This window comes from Lissotriton vulgaris, chromosome 8, assembly GCF_964263255.1.
Source record: "Lissotriton vulgaris chromosome 8, aLisVul1.2, whole genome shotgun sequence".
In the NCBI taxonomy this organism is placed as follows: Eukaryota; Metazoa; Chordata; class Amphibia; order Caudata; family Salamandridae; genus Lissotriton; species Lissotriton vulgaris.
This window is the reverse complement of record NC_141696.1, coordinates 337,732,269-337,748,789: the sequence shown is the minus strand read 5'-3', so window position 1 is coordinate 337,748,789 and position 16,521 is coordinate 337,732,269.

The window sequence follows — 16,521 nt, the reverse complement described above, 5'->3', positions numbered from 1 at the left end:
CCCGGCTGCGCGAGTTTAGGGGGCAAAAATATTCTCCAGCACCCTCCCCCCCAGCTCTTCGGCGCGGCGTGCGGCGGCAGAAGGCAGGGTCTGCCACAGGTGGCAGAGTGCCTAGCTATGCGCCTGGTGCCAGGGCTCTCATCAGGAGGCCACTTCAGCTTGCACCACACATTGCCCATGCCAGTGCTACCAATGATAGTGACAACACACTTACTAATAATCACCCTACAACCCTACAAGTGTGACAATTTGGAATATTCCAGGCCCCCTAAGTTATAAGAATGGCTTGGTGGGAGGGTAAGGGAGGGCAAGCAGTTATTTCAAAGTATATTGAATAAATAATTAACTGTTGTTGTCATCTCTAAATTAGCCAGACAGTGCTATCTTGTGGAATACAGTTTCAAGTGCTGGTGCTGACAATTAAGTGCCAGTGCCAAGCACCGGAAACTTCCAGCTCAAATTAAACCCTGGTTTTAAATGCTATATACAATGTATGTTAAGAGGAATCATGCTACCACGATGCACAACTTTATTCAGGCCTCATTTAAAAATATTGGAATAGACACCTTACATCACAAATTATATTGAAATAGAATAATGTCAAAGATTACCACAAAACTTAGTTAAGGAATGAAAGTCCAGCATTCCTAGAAGACACTCACCTAGAGGTTTTCTTTAGAGAAAATCAGATTGACAGAGTACAGGACCAATGCTTATTTTAGCATTGTGAATCCACATACAAACTATATTTTTTATTATCAGAGTCTTGATTTTTAAGAAACAAAACCAACCAAATAGTTCAGCACACAAAACATAACACTTTTTGCATGTTTTGGGAGGTTACAGATGCACCAAACATGATGTGGGACTGATGGGTATAAACACTAGGAAGAAGCTGGTGATGAACAGTCATTGTCAGGGAACCTGGAGCTGAAGGTACACAACCTCCTCACCAAGATCACAAATGTTTTGTGGCTAAAGTCCGGTTTACAGATTACATTATATATTAAAAAAAATGCAGGAGTTTTCCTTTGGGAGCCTGCTGCTGGCAACCCTGAAAGCTGGGGTGGCCGAATGCTGTTTTTTTCAAATACCAAAGCCTTTACCCTTTTCCCACCACCCGGTCTTTCTTTATCTTATCTCTCGCTGGTTCCTTTTCATCCGTCTTTTCTCCATTTGTTACTTTTTCCCATCTTTATCTTCCACATTATTTCGCGTGTTTCTATCTTTCTCTCTCTTGCTTAAAGTCTAATATTGAAAAATACGTTCCGGTCGCCAAAAATGAGCACCGGTGCCCACCAGCAGCACAAATTAAGCATATCCCCTGTAGGGTGTTTGATGCAGAAAGAGAAGCTTCTTTTACCTGCCCTCTATACCCTGCTGTCCCTGGCTCATTCCCTAACCCTTGGTAAAGTTGTGTTGCATCTCTTCAGAGCTTGTCTCCTCTTCCTGTCGCTCCCTCCCTTTGTTTTTCCAACTATGACCTGCCTACAAATACCTTGTATTTCATTTCAGGCCAGTTCCTCGCCCATCCAATGTGTGGCTCCTCATTATAACATTGTGTATAGTGCATCATACAGTGGTCTGTAAGCACTTTAAATAACAAGGGATGAGACCGGCAACAGGAACCAGTAATCTGATGTCAGCAATGTGTGTTAACTCTCTGAATCATCTTGTCAGCTATGCAAATCGAAAGGCGCAGCTAGCCATTAACTTCTGTGTTAGATGCTCATGATACAGTAGAGCTGATGTCTCAGTCCAAGATGGCGTCAGACAGAGCACCGCACACGTGTGCCTTATAAGTTGCAGGCACATTTTACGCTCTCAGTATGGGAATCAAAGCAGCAGACTCGTCACAGAAGGCCCTGCACGTTCACCCCAGGCACCTCCAACCAGCCTTAAAAATGGGGGTCCAGTTACACATGGGGAGTGGCCTGTGGGACCATGGCTGCCAGATAGCTTCGTGTCCACAGAGCACCATGGTTCAACTCCTGAGAATCCCTTTATAAATCCCTATATATTATGTGTCCGTGCAATTACTTTTAGTAAATCAATCAAATACTTCAAATCCCAGAATGCAGTGTTTGTTAAATAAAGTGCAGGCCTGGTAACATAGTGACCTGGAGCAATCTGAGGACCCTGAATGGTACAAGAGCGGCATCAGTCAAAAGATAGGCAGGGAGGAGGGCTTGGAATGGTAGAACTGTCAGGGCAGCCATTGCTAATGACCAGCTCTAAAGCATGGTCGAGGGAGACTGCCCCCCACGCTGCAGAACAGCAAACAGAAACACTGGCTGACAGCTAGACTTCGAACTAAAACCAGGCCTGGAACATCTGGAAGGTGTGTGACCGTGCGCTTGCACAGTGCACTAATAACTGTGTGTTACACTCATAACCAGATTGGTGTCACCCCAACGATGGTGTCACCCGGTGCGGTCCGCAGTGGTGCATTACATACAGTAGCAGAAACATCTGAAGGGGACATTGGTTAATTCTTTAACATGACTGTGACGAATGATGTAGTTAACAGTTTGAACAGGTAGGGCACGAATAGATCCAAAGCAAAGATTTGTGTCCCCCATGTGGGGGTAGGATATATGCATGGTGGGCATCCAGGTCCATGGTTCCTTTATATACCATTGCAGGCCTGCTCAAAGCATTCCGGCACCGCTCCAGCCACATGCAGAAGAGGGAGCTAATCAAGATGGGGGCAGCATGAGCATTCCAGGCATATCATTGGGAGCGGAGAAAGGGGCGGGGCAGGATCACAACTTGCTGCCTGACCCCCTCTACCAGGACCCCTCAGAGTGGACCTGTAACTCACATACAAGAGCATCCCACGCCTGCTCGATGGGGACTCTTCGTAAGTCCTCTCTGCGCAGCGCTGTGGCCTTGGCTCAGCTCCATTTCAACATTGCCACATGCCAGTAACACATGCTCAGGAGGCAGACACTCTTCCAGTTCATGGCAATTGTACATTTCGTTATAATTAGGGCTAAGTCTATGAAATGGACTGTTGTGCCTCTCTGTCGCCTACATCAATAAATACCCAGCAATCCCGCCTCTGTGGTGCTGATATCTGCTCTAACCGTGACCTCTGCTAAGGCATGCCAAAGCTCCCCCCATAGTCGTGATGTGGTGAATAATAAAAATATTCTCTTGCAACAGGATAAAGTATGCACCATTAATTTAGAAGGGACTAATGTGCCATCCTCTGCAACAGTCCCAGTGTGGCTGCCACCAGAGGGAAAGTCAGCAAGTGTTCTGACCCAGGGTCCAGCATGCTGTTAATGTCTCCCCCAATAACCAGGGAATGTGCACCCACCTGGCCAGAGGGCAACAAGGTGGGCCAGAAAGGCTGGACGTTGCTACGTTTGGGGCATTATCCTCCCCAATAATATCGGATGGCCATCCAGTTGTCCCTCCACAAAAACGAGGTGCCACTCAGGATCAAATTCCACTACTAGGGGTCGAAAGGAGATTGCTGGATGGGTCCACATTAGCGCCCCTCAGCTAATCCAAAATATGTTATGCTGTAGCACTGCTGGCGCCATTTCTTTTTTAAATAGAAATCCTCCCCACCCGCCATGTGTGTCTCCTGAAGCAGCGCAGCATGTGTATCATGCCTGTGTAGGTACAGCTGAACCAAATGTCGCTTATGCGCTTTCCCTATTCTCCGTATGTTCCAGGTGAAGACATTAAGGTTTGTCATATTGTTATTACTAAGCAGGACTGGTGGATAGCTATGCGCCCATGTGTAACCTGTCTCGTCACCTGCATAACTATAAAGTACGAAATTTCAAACTCCCCTCCCAGGGAGAGCGCCAATGGGCAGTCACCCAAACATTGAACTATCAGGCCCACTACGTGATCGTTCTCCTACCAGGACCTCATACAAGATCCCCAGTACATAGAAAGTGGATTAGACCACCTAAAGGAAAAGTGTAAGGCGACCAGCAGCTAAAGTCGATACTTCAGCTCCTGCAACACAAGGAGATCAGGAACTTAAAAGAGAGAAAGAGTCAAGGGAAGTAGTCAGTCAACAAGCCAACCACATAACCAGTGTAGTCCGATCCATCATGGTATCATCAATTTGCAATTAAGATAATAATATTAACCATCATATGTACCAATAAACGAGTGCTCACCGAAATGAACCAACTACTCACTGACAGCAATATTACCAACTGTGCAACAGTGAGCTGGTCAAGTCAAGGAGTCTGCTGTCTGTGGGGTGGCAGTTGGCAGGATAAGTGAGGAAGTGCTACTGGGTGAATTAGGTGATCCATGTCTGATTGCGAGTCATTGGGAAGTCCGTTGGGCAGGGGAGAGTGGTGCAATGTTGTCAGAAGTGATACATCCAACAGCGTGCGCAGCTGTTGGTCTCTCATCTGTTCCAGTGAGGAAGCTCCTTCGGTGCAGGATCTCGCCTTACCCCAATCATGCCATCTCCTGGTGTGTTGCTTTCTCTCTGCTCCACACCGCTTGCTTGGCATGGTGGATGAGTCATATCTCCTCTGCTGTAGCCAGTCCCAGGCATCCAATGGTTTAGTGAAAAAATGGCTGGTTTGGTTGGCTATCACTTAAAGCTTTGCTAGGTATAACAGAGTTGATACTTTCTAACACCCTCTCTCAGATGTTTCTTAACACCCAAGAAGGATGCTCATTTGCTCTGCACCAGCAAGGTATAGTCTGGAAAGATATAGATGCGGGCATTTTTGTATTGTAATGGACCTACATACCTGACTACTGTTGGTATAGTTTCTTTGACTTTAAAGTTCAAGAGGTGAAGCACCAGCGGTCTAGGGAGGTATCCTGGCGGTAGCTACCTCCCCTGGACCCTGTGCGCTTTCTCAATCTGAAACTGCACAGAGAGAACCAATGGATCCACCAACTGTGCTAGCCACTGTTCATAGAAAGAAACTGGGTCCAGGCCCTATGCCCCCTCTGGAAATCACACAACCCTAAGGTTGTTACGGCAAGAGCATCCTTTGGAGTCCCCTGCCCTGTCCCCCAGCTCCCGCGCTCTGATCATCAATGTGCATTACTGGCCCTCTAGTTCCTTCACACTGGCTTGTAGTGCCCCAAAGGTGCCCTCCGCCTATAACTCAATCAGCCAGCTTTTTCTGGTTATCCTGTAACAGGTTCAAGTCTATTTCCACAGAGTCTATGTGGTTGCACAGGTCTTGTTGGGTCTCCGTGATGGCTGCAGTATTTGATCAAATTTGTCACCTGTGGAGGATTCACCCAATCTATCTCTCTGTCTCAGCACCCTTCATCACCCATGTCTCACGACAGCCGTCCTAGGGCAAGCAGACTGTCCAGGCTACTGACAGTGGGGAGCAGTTCAGTCAATCTATCCCCAAGCCATACAGGCATGATGCATATCAAGTCGGTGTGTCGGTGCAATCACAGGTATGTTGTATCTCTAGTTGTAGTCTACTTTCCGAGGATAGACAACTAGGAATCTGGTTCACCGGCACCAGCACTGGCATCAGTATAATGGGGGGATCCAGAACCCCCACTCCCCAGTCCTTGCCGCCACAGCTGCCCAGGGCAGACCCTCAGCGCCAACTCTACCTCTGCCAACCTTGCCCCACTATGGTGCTAGGGGAGGGGTAAGGAAGAGGCGGTGCTCCACCTCCAGCGCCTCTCCCGAGCTCACCCTAATCCATCAGATCTTCACCAGGAAGAGGGGGAAAGAAGAGATGCTCAAGCCAACACCAGCAGAAATGAGGTTTGGGACCCCACACATGCACGGCTCCCCAACCTGGGGGAGGATGGAACACGTCACAGGGGAGAACCTGCTTCATCTCTCCACACCCCAGCGGCCAGAGGTAGTACCAGCAAGGATGCAACGCAGGGTGAAGAGAGCACAAGCGGGCCCAGCCCCCTTCTGCCAAACTCCTCCTGGGGCCCCTTAGTCTCCGCTGGTGTCAGGGCCCCTGAGAAGTCTCTGGTTCTGGGACAGTGGTATTGGCTGACCCCACCACAGGCCCCCCAAGCCATTTTTTACCGGCAAGGATGTTCTCTCAGGGCCTTACTCACGGTATATGGCTAGCTGTTGGGACTGGTGTGCACTCTCCACCTCGGGCAGCAGGATCCCAGGCTGCCGAGTTTTGTAGGGTCCCAACTCAGGTCCATTTAGGCCCACTGCCCTTGGTAATAGTCACAATCCCTGCTACGTTGGTAGAGCGCAGACACTACATGGCGTAGCTAGGTCCCAAATGCAATGCAACCCCTTCACCTGTTTTCACACTGGCAGAGAATAAGGGGAAGGACCTCCGGTGGGCAGGGTGGGCTCCCAACCTCTTCTGCAGGCCAGCCCGGTCCGCCTGTAGTCACTCGCCATGAGGCCTGCTCCGTCACAGTGAGCCTGGTGGGCTCCAACGCCACATAACACTACACTAAGAGCTTTTGCAGGATCCACAGGTATTCCACTGTACCTGGAGCCCACAGCTGATGTGTTGATCAGTTGCGGCTGGAAGGCAGGCTCTGGATAGTTTGTTGTAAATTGACAGCAATGGGTTAGCATTAGCCATCCTGTATTTAGAAGTTATCTTATCCGTTTTGTGAAAGCCATTTTGTATTTCTGGCAGCCATCTTGTTTGCCATGTGCTGCCACATGCTCGCCATGTGCTCTGTCCTCCCTCAGTGTTGACTGTTCTATATTTAGCATCTTCCACCTTCGCACATGCCCAGAAGGGCGTAGCTAGTAGAATGCACCTGCTTCTCTAGTATAACTGTCAGGCTATTTGTGCTGCTGTATGGAGAAGTAACTCTCCTCCCACATTGTTGAGCAAGCAGATCTTGTATGCCCATCCTAGTCATTTTTGCATGCTTACATGAGCCAGGACTGCCCCTTTGTCTTATGATGACTGTGTAACCCTAAGCATATATATATGCCCCAGTTTTCTGTACTCCTCAGACTGCCTCATTCAGTTGCTAAGGCTTCTGTGTGACATAGTCTCACTCATTTGAGGTTAATAAAGATGTTCTTTTATATTTCAGCTTCTGTGCCAATTTCTTCTTTGTTGGTTTAAAAGGACCAAGTATCAGTGGGACCCCAAAGAAGGTTTTTTGTTTTCTTCAGTTGGCGCTCCAACGTGGACCTCATCAGAGAAGTGGTTATCTGAGGGAGTGATCTTATCAGGAGACAGAAATCTACTGAGGAGGACAGGACAGGATATTACTAAGGAGGTACTTGTGCACAGAGATTCTGGGGATTCTCTGTCTCTGCAGCCCTGTATATTTCTGATCTTTCTGATTTTGATCCTCCACATGATGTCACCCCTGACTAAGAACCTTGTTGGTGTGAGTATTCTAAAAAAAGACCGTTAGGTCATTCAGAACTTGGCAGTTAGAATTTGGACAACCATTTGTTTGCTAACAGTCGTTCTGCGGCACTTGCTGTTGGTTTGATGCCTTGGATTGGTAAGGTAGTTTAGTAACGCTTACTGTGGCTTTGGAATTTTGGAATTTGTGTTGGCCAACTTTGGATTTGTTTGATAGATATACAAATTGCAATTTGTGTAGGCAGGTAATGAGGAGATTTTTCTCTGTTTGACTTAGTTTGAACGGCGCAACGTACAAAGAGTACCTTAAGCGCTACTTTGATTATATAATATTTGCATATTTTGCAATATTTTTGGCATGCCTGTTTCAAGCGCACATCGAAGAGCGTGTTGCTTTTTGGAGGTACCATAGTGAGATGTGAATTAAATAAGTTGTCTCCCTTGAGGGAATAACTAGATAGGTTTAGGTATAAAAACATATTTCTTCCTTGGTGACATCCCCAGGGAATTAAAATATGACAAAAAATACAGACAAGGATCCTTTTTCTACGCACGTTTATGAATGGAGATATGCAGAACGATTTTTTGGTGTTCTGCCAGACAAAGCTAGTGAATTGGGTGTATTTTGGCTTCTTGGAAATTAAACAGTTTGTTGGGCTGTTTTTTTCTGCAGTCTTTTGGAATATTAGTGAGAAGTTCTTCTTGTAAATATGACTTACAACTAGTATTTACAAAGGGTTTGATTTAAGCACAGTCTGTGGGCTGACCTTTGTTTCTGTCTTAAGTGTTGATCTGTGGGTTAAATGTGTGTTTAAATGTCTATGTGGTTCGTGGTTTTACATTGCAACTTCTGTAAGTAAATAGCAATTGCGCTCTTTTGTAAGGATTGCTTGCCTTAAGCGCGCTGTATTGTGTGTTCTGAGTGTTTTACCCCCTTCTGTATATGTCTGGAATTAGCTCAACGTGTGCGTTTGTGTTTTTTTTGCTGTCATCAGTCTATTATGCAAAATGTCATTTATTTAATATTAAATAAAAATTGAATAAAAATCCAGAAATGAACCATATGATATGCTAAATAACTGTATGTTATTATTAAATTGATAAGAGTAAGCAATTATGCACATGTACAAACTGCCAATGCTTAAAAGATAAAATTAGAATTCCCATTCAATAGGAATAAAATAGGCCTGAAAATGAAATTGTGGGTTTTGTAATAAATAAACAATTATAAAACATTTTCCTTAGATACATTGTATTAGATATTAACATGCAAATACATCATCTGAGTAAATTGGATGTTGTTGGACTAAAACGCATATTATAGACTATGCATTGAAATGCCTCAGTTTTAAATAGACTGTTCCCATGCTTACATTTCAACACTGAAAAAAGCTTTCCACCACCTGTGTTTTTACTGCCGCTAAGCAACCAGCTGTTGTTTTTGTAGGCCACAGAGAGACAGGGATGTTGATTCATTAGGATTTTGCAGAGCTAGCATGGTGTAAAATCCTGCATTTCAGACTGCTGTTTTAAAAAGTTACAAAAATCAGGTTAATTATTTTAGATACCAGGAAAATATTTAACGTAGGGATTTCCTTTCTTGAAGTTTTTTTACATAAGCATATTCGTGGTTCTGACGTTAAATAATGACTGTCCTTTTAAAAAAGTGGCGCAAAACTTTTCATGTTTCAAGTTAGGGTTCTGTGCTTTGGCTTGTGAATGAATACGTCTAAATATGATAGGAAAAGGATGCAGCTTGCTTTTCATGTGGAATTATCAAAACTGATTGTTTTTTATAAAAACTATTTTTTTATTAATTATGAAAAATTAATAAAAAAATATAAGTGCTTTTAAATTCCTTTTTTAATATTTATAAAGCTTAAAACTCATACTGTGACCTCCTAGCATTAAAATAACATTTAAGTTGTGTTGTACCACATAATGAGCATATTTGCATATGAAATATCACTCTGCGCAGGCGTAATACACTAATTTTTATAAGGGTAAACATGAGATATCACTGATGCCCAATCTCTGGAATATGTAGAGAACATTTTGATAATGAATATTATGCAAAAAAATTATAGGATATTCATTTATAAGTGCCCCAAACATCAAAGTCGAAATTGGGTACATTTCACTATTTAAACAGCATTTATTTCCATTCAGATCAGTTTTAAAGTGCTTTAGGCTTCAGTAAATGCATACATTTAGATATAATACAAATAGCTGACTTCTATATGGTTAGACAAGTATATTGCACACTGCTTATAATTGAAAATATGTATCAAAAATCAGCAAAAGTTATTCTCTTAACTGTGAACTGACAAACAGGGGAATGGGGCTGCATTCACACACAGAATAAGACAGCTGGGAAAAGTTAAATGTCAGTTCTATTTTTAGAAGCCTGACAAGGCTCTAAGAGCAAGGTCTGCTTGCCATTTTGACCTCTGAAACTTTTTTGAAAGAGGATAGGGGAGAAAAGGAGAAGTTTTACTTTTTTGGCAAAGAAAACAAGCCCTTTATGCACTCAAATGATAGAAAACGATATAATGGTATATGTGAACTTTGATTAACAGATAAGCTTTGCCATATGTATGCAGCACTAATGCTTAAAATCTGAGGGGTTTGGGTATTCATGTTTTTTTAGCCCTCTCAAAAGTGTTATGTACCTCCTATAACTTTGTTTATGCCCAGTTGCTACAAATAGGGGTTGATAGTGTTGACAGAAGTGAAACCTGTGTCAGGTTTCCTACTGTCAAAATGGGGGAAAGAGGCTAGCTGCTCTACAAATTAAGGCTAGGTAATATGTATGTTGCTCTCTCCTTTTCTCAATTTCTTTTTAGCCTGTCTAAATTGTCTGTGAAATAGCAATGAGACACCTAATTGACTATTCAGTAATACTGTTTTAAACATTGTAAGAATTAATAAAATGAATATTTGTTTGATGAAATTATGACAGGATCAGTAGTCTGGATTGTTGTTCCCTTATTTTGGCCTTTGAGGGGCGCTAGATGTGGGTAGTTTTTGTTTCTAAAATTCTTAGGTGTTAACACCGTTATTGTATGTTATTCCATGCTAGTTTTTTATTAGCTAGTCTGTGTAAATAAACTGACAGTCCTTATTAGAGCTGATGTTGCATAGTCTGGATCATGAAAAGTAGAACACAGGGAAGATGCCCATGTGATCCTTAGCAAAAAATGTTTTGAAGAAAATTTTATTTTCTAGATAAGAAACCCTGCTAAATTAGCAGTTTTAGATTTTCCTGCTGCGCCCTATAACATGAGAGCATGGTCCTAAGCGTACAATGTAGGTATAGCCCACAAATCTGTCACACCTATCTCAGTTCTGAGCACTGAAGCTGACTACGATTGTAATTGTTTACATGTAGGAGTAAGGGTAAGATGTGTTAGTATTTTTCTGCATTTTATGTTGGTTTGTAGACCTTGTATACCCTGTAAAGCGCTCTGATACCCTCACGGGTCAAGTTCGTGCTCTATAAGACACTAAAATAAATAAATAGGAAGAATCATTTTAGAAGTGTCTGCAGTCTTGTACAAGTAATGTAAACTTTATGAGCAAAAGTGTAGTATATTTCCTTTTTTTGAGGGTTTTCAAATTAGCACACAAGAATACACCAATGTAAGGATTTAGAGTATGTCTGTGTTGTTTTTCTCTTTTTCCTCTGAATTTAGAAAATGAATACAGACTTCCTTGGCTGCTTGGGATTGGGTAATGTATTACTCTTGTTCACCAAAGAGTTCCTTTTATATTTGCCAATAGGTCCAGGCTGTTGGTTTTTTTACTCTCACTTAGATAAGATGAAAGTGGTTCTTGGGTGCCTTGCTAATATATGGGGCGTCCAAAGACTAGGAAATATTCTAACACTATCCTCCCTGTTGATAGACTGTTTCTGTGCCTTGTCTAAAGACCTTTTGTTCAGTCCACCAATAGATATTTGCTGCTTTACAACCACTACCAGAGGGGCCCGGACATCAGATTCAGCCTGGGGATCCAGCGTCAGCCTTGGGAGTCAGCGTCAGCACCAGCCAAGTTTAAAGCCAAAGTGAAGATAACCAGCACAGGCATTGCTGGCAACTAGGACCTCAATGAAGGCGGAAGCCCTGTGATCAAATGTGTACCCCTGCCACTGCCTTGGGCGAAAGACGGGTCACAAATCAGAAAGGAGAAATTGTGGTTGATGCCCAGCTGAGAGTCACAGACCGACCAGAATGGCAAGGAGGCTTTGATTGAGGTGACCCCTTTTGAAACAAGGGTTGCTTCAGAGATCCTAGGATCAGGCCTCTGAATCCTGGTCCTAAAGTGAATACAAGTTTGCACCTTTGTTTGTTGGTCAAGAGATACTTGGGTACACTGGATGCAATATTTGGCCCCAACAAATGAGCAGTGCGCCAGCATAGCAATACAATACAGGAGTTAGGGAAGGACTTGAGATTAGGGTACAGGTGCTGTGTGTCTGGTGCCTGTTAATATTGAAGTGAAGAAAACTGGTGCACTGCCTGAGACGAAAGAAGAGACTTTTCCCTTGAAACTGGGCTGTGATTCTTGGATTGCGAGTTGTGCAGCTCCACAGTGGAAACAACAAGTGCCTGCCTGTGAAGCTCAAAAGGACTCAGGGAGAAGACTCCCCTCTGGCTGGTTGTACAGCAGCTTCAATTTCCCCAAGGACTTCTTCTTTTTCTTGTCAATAATGTACCCCTTTAGTCGTCCCATTTTTTAGGAGGGGTAGCCCTTTGCAGCTCTTTGTCCTAATTCCTATGGCCTGTGTGGTCCTCCTGGTCCCAGATATTATTGATGTTCTAGCCCTCATAAAAGAAAATGTAACAGTCAATTGGAAAATGTTTCTATTAGATATGTGCTGTTGGCTATTCTGAAATTTAAAATGAATAGTCACTGAAATTCAAAGGAGCCCTGAAAATGTTAACTAGATGATTTTAGGATTTGCTTTTGCTTAGGACTAGAAAGATGATAATTCTGTTTGTAATAGTGGTCATTACTCTCTCCTGCAATCTGTATGTTAATTATGACCTGATGCTCCATTCCCTTTGTATTCCTGCTTATACCCGCTTAATGAAATGTTTAAAATGGAAAATACCCACCTAGCAATGAATTAGAAAATTGATAAAATTATGAAAATTAATGTCGAAATATTTTCTATGTTCCTACTGGATCATAGGAATGTCTTCAGCTAATGCTAAAACGGTTGTCTGTTGTAAATTGACAGCAATGGGTTAGCATTAGCAGAAGCCATCCTGTATTTAGAAGTTATCTTATCCGTTTTGTGAAAGCCATTTTGTATTTCTGGCAGGCATCTTGTTCGCCATGTGCTGCTCGCCATGTGCTCTGTCCTCCCTAAGTGTTGACTGCTCTTAAAATCTGCCTAAAAACTAACCATATTTAGCATCTTCCACCTTCGCACATTCCCAGAAGGGCCTAGCTAGTAGAATGCACCTGCTTCTCTAGTATAACTGTCAGGCTATTTTTGCTGGTGTATGGAGAAGTAACTCTCCTCCCACTTTGTTGAGCAAGCAGATCTTGTATGGCCATCCTAGTCATTTTTGCATGCTTACATGAGCCAGGACTGCCCCTTGGTCTTATGATGACTATGTAACCCTAAGCATATATAAGGCCCCAGTTTTCTGTACTCCTCAGACTGCATCATTCAGTTGCTAAGGCTTCTGTGTGACGTAATCTCACTCATTTGAGGTTAATAAAGATGTTCTTTTATATTTCAGCTTCTGTGCCAATTTCTTCTTTGTTGGTTTAAAAGGACCAAGTAATAGTGGAACCCCTAAGAAGGTTTTTTGATTTCTTCAAGTTGAATGAGGCTCGGAGTTCACTTTGCTGGCGCCATCCATCTTGCCACAGCCAGCCACTCCCCCCAACATCCATGTAGGTTGATAACTGCCCTCCTCCCATCTGTGCAGTCACCAGATTAAAAACAACACCATAAAGCGTCTAGTTATCTACAATGTTGTGTGTGTGTGCTTGATTGTGTGTGTGTGTGTGTGTGTGTGTGGGTGTATGTACCTGAAAGCTTAAGCAACTGCATAAATATAATGACCCAGCTGTGTGGAGGGCAAGCACATTTTTGTGGAACCAAACAACTTCTGCCCAATCAAAACATATACTCCTAGCTCCCAACTTGTGGGGGTACCAAAAGTCCCTCTCTAGTGAGGCATAATTGTCTGGAGATAGCTGCGTTGTCAAGCCAAGACCATAAAAACCACTTACTCCTGTCAGACGATATTAACGCAGTCCAACTAGGAATATAAAGGAGGGTGGGGCATCTCTATTCCGGTCAGAGATCATTATGTCATCTGTTTTTTCAAACTAAACCTCCTTCAAGAGGAGCTAAATTCTAAACAGAAAATGAAGTTGCTTAGAAATTATCCACCAAAATCCAGATATGAGCCGCAAAATAAGCATGGGCGAATTTTGCGGATCTCGCGTTCGCGAATTTTGCGGATTTGCGGATTCGCAATCCGCAAAATCCGCGAATTCCCGCGAATTTGCGGATTTTTATTTTTTTTTGTGTTCGCCCGTGTTTCTGCCAGTTCGCGAGGGTTTTTACAATTTCGCAATTTGCGAACTTACCTGTCGGGTCGCAAGTTTTGCGAACTTGTTGTTTCTACATGTCCAGTCTGTTTGGGACACTCTTCTTCATCACTGCCACTCTCTGTCACCACTGCCACTCTCTGACTACTCATGCCACCCTCTGGCCCACCCATGCCACCCTCTGTTTCATCACCACACCCTCTGGTTGTCCAGTGTACATTATTTTCGGCAAAGCAAAGCACACCTTCCCTGCCTCAAGTGACCTGAATTAATTTGGGGCTGATTAATGTGTCACAGAATATTTTTTTAGCTGGCACCTGCTTCCTTAGTGCGCCCTGATTAGTGATCTTTTGCACTTGCTAAGTGCTTTCATTGTTGCAAAATTAGTTACAACACCTGCCCTGCCCCAACTGACAATAATGAATTAGGGGCTAATTAATGTGTCACTGAAAGAATTTAAAGTTCCAGCCTGGCACCTGCTTGTCTGCTCCTTTAGCTGTAAATCAGGACCTTTGTGGCATACAGTTAAGGTCAGAGCAGGGTCACACAATAGTTGCAAGCAGGCAACCGAATTCTGGAGGGCCCCCTCAGGAAGCAATACAAAGAATCGTTACAAATCATGAGGTTGACCTTTTGCACCTGCTCATTGCTTTTGCTTTTGCTGAAATCGTTTTGCGGTTTTTTTCGCGCTATTCGCGGGGCGCGGCGTCGTGCGAAACCGACCGCGGAAGCCGCCAATTCGTGCGAATGAGCATTTTATTTTTTTGCGGCTTGTTGTTTCGCGAGTTTTTTTGTAGTATTCGCGAGCCGCTTGCAGCGCAACACGCGAATTTACCCCAAGGTCGAGTACGGGCGCGGCCATTTTGTTTGCGTGACGTATTTCCGTTTCCGCCCGCTATGTATAATCTCGCGCAGTAAGCGCATTGCGAGTAGAGGTTCGCACGAGATCGCGCGGGAAATCTAGAGGTTCGCACGAGATCGCGAGGAAAATCTCGCGCGAACTGACTTTCGCGCTCGGAAACGGGCGCCGGCCATCTTGTTTTTCATTCATTTCCTGTGTCTGGGCATGGTGTTTAATCCTCTTGATATCTTTCCCATCCTTTGCTTGTTTTCAGTTTTTTTTTTACGATTTTGCTTCTTATCTATCCCTCTCTTTTCCTAGCTGTATATTTTTGTCTTTTCTGCTATTTTTCTTTACTTTTAAACTACTTTTGTAAACTCTTTTCTTTTCTTCTTCCCTATCCTATTCTTTCTTAATTTTCTACTTCTTCCTACCTTACCTGCCCAGACCATGGTCAAGCCAGGCGCCGTGAAGCTGCCCAGGCACTTGAGGGCCGCAGCGGCGGCGGGGAGTAGTGCTGGACCCAGTGGCAGGACAGCAGGCGTGAGATCGAGGGGGGAGCAGGTGACGCGCCGGGAGATATTCAGCCCGGAGGAAGTGGGCGCGCTGGTCTACTTCGTCCAGCGCCGCCTGCCCAGGACCATCGCGGGAGGCGGCAGGATCGCGGCCGGCGGCTACAACATGCGGGAGCGCCGGAAGCGGTGGGAGAAGGTGTGCTGGGCCATATCCCACCTCTACGGGGTCCAGCGCACCTACAGCCAGGTCACCCATCGCTGGACGGACCTCCTGGACCGCGAGCGCGACCTGCTGGACCAGCTCGGCTTGGAGATCCCCGGGCTTGGTGAGTAGTAGTAGCCATTGGCATTTAATCACTCACTACTATGATGTTTTCTCCTGCTCTGTGTTGTTGTATTGCAAATATTTGTTTTTTACATGGAGCAAGCCAATAATGCCGCTGATGACGATTACATTGTAGTTAAATTATATTTCAAAATCTTCTGTGCATTTCAGGTGCACTGCTCTCCTTCTCAGTGGGGTTGCTACTATGCTTATTTGTTTTCTATTTCGTGGTCTCATTGGCCTGAGTAACTATTATGTATGAGTGTACTTAACAGAACTGCGTAATGCTAGACACTAGGGGGCAGATTACATTTACAAGCCCCTTGCGCCACGTTTACGTTGCCTTGCGTGACGCAACAGCGGCGTAAACGTGCCGCATCCCTGCAAGTCATTTACAGCATGACGCATCTAGGGAGATGCGTCACGTTATAAAGCCATGGGCCTGCACCACAATGGGTGCGTTCCTAGTACGCAGGGTGGGCGGTCCAGCGGCTGTGCGCCTCGCAAAATTGCCTGCGTGAAATCTACAAGATTTAACGCAGGCACTTCTGCGACGCTGCTACGTCAATTCAATTCCTTATGTCTGCTCGAAGCAGGCGAAAGGACTGACACAGCATGTAAAGTATTGGGTGGCCCTGAGCATTACTGGAGTTGCATTGCGTTGGCGACGTGACTCCAGCGATGCGCCGCTCTTACGTGACGAGATGCGTCACGCAAGTGCCTACCCTTGCGCCAGGGCGCGCCGCATTGTAAATGAGGCACATCTGCCGTGTCGCAAGGGTAGTTTTGCGTGACGCATTTGATCTGGCGCATCTCTGGAGATGCGCCAGAACGCGTAAGTAAGTATGCCCCTAAGGGGCAGAATTGCAATTACCGTCGCATCCCTGCAAAGTAGCAGGGATGCGCCATTAATTGTGCGGCCCGCTACCACCACCAAACATGGTGCGCCGTATTTGCAATGCGGCG